A 1,115-nucleotide genomic window follows, 5' to 3' on the forward strand; every position below is an offset into this window, starting at 1 on the left:
ATTATTATTTGGTTTAGCTTCGAGGTTTGTGCATTCCTTTTTCTTGTTCTCTTTTGTATGGTGAGTCTTTGCTAAATCTGCTACTTACTTTATCTGACATCCGTAGTGTGATTCGAAACGTTGATGGTAAAAATCTCCACAAAATCTAATCCGGAAACTGATTTACATAAATAAGACCATCTTTGCTAAAATAAGAATTTACTAATAAATTGTCAAAATCCACATATAAATACAACGTGTTGAGGTTTGGTGGATTGTCGTCATTAGTTATTTGCTCGACAGGCGGCGTCGACCGTCAAAGTTAAGTCCCACGATTTTGGGATTTTCTTGTGGCATTTCGGTTAGGGTTTTTTGTTTTAGGGTTTGAACAAGAAGGGTAATATATACAACTGCCCTATCACAGTTGCGATGTGCTATGTGGTGTGATATTTACCGATGCGGTTCATTTCTGCTGTTACTCCTAGGGCAGCACAAATCTGTATGATATTTGTTAGTGTTTCTGCGAAACTTGGTCTGTCTCTTTTTCAATCTGTCTCTTTTTAACTTTGGAAATTTATTTCTCACTGTGATGATAAAGCTTGTTTGCCTTAGAAGCTTTTGTTTCGATGAAGGCAACAATACCTCTAAGAAGTTCTGAGTGAGAATGCGTTGCAAATTAGATGTCTGTAATATTTGTTGCAAGCAGCCTGTCAAGGTGATGAACAGAGAAATCTGTCAATCCACTGAAAAATTGTTGATGTTATTTTATATCCCAACAGGTTCTGATTGACACGGCTTATACGTTGGGCTTAGATCTAATTTGTACTCTTGGGTTAGGGTTCGGCGTTTCTTATATTTTCGTGTTTAGGGTTTGAGATTATGTTTTGTGTTCAGATTTTGGGATTTTGTTTGAATCAGTAACTTTCAGAATACGGGAGGCATCATCATAGATGATGTATTTCCTTTGAAATATCTGATGCCAGTGACAATCAGGCGTTTGTACATCCTTCAGATTACCTTAGCCACTTCTTCTCTAATATCATCAAACTGAGATCCCCATCCCATTTCTGAATATAATCAGACTAGGATACCCATGAGATATCTGCCCTCGACGGGATTTCATTTTAGGGTCCTCC

The 1,115-nt window shown here is 37.5% G+C and overlaps 1 non-coding gene across 1 annotated transcript; it reads left to right on the forward strand.

The window, feature by feature from the left end:
* The first annotated feature begins 689 nt into the window (after nucleotides 1-689).
* On the forward strand, nucleotides 690-769 carry LOC149549578 (small nucleolar RNA snoR14). The gene has a single exon (XR_016354973.1). It is a non-coding gene; the product is annotated as a small nucleolar RNA snoR14 (small nucleolar RNA).
* Nucleotides 770-1,115: the final 346 nt, after the last annotated feature.

Source organism: Cupressus sempervirens, chromosome 7 (genome assembly GCF_028749045.1).
Source record: "Cupressus sempervirens isolate cs-2001-9-10 chromosome 7, ASM2874904v1, whole genome shotgun sequence".
In the NCBI taxonomy this organism is placed as follows: Eukaryota; Viridiplantae; Streptophyta; class Pinopsida; order Cupressales; family Cupressaceae; genus Cupressus; species Cupressus sempervirens.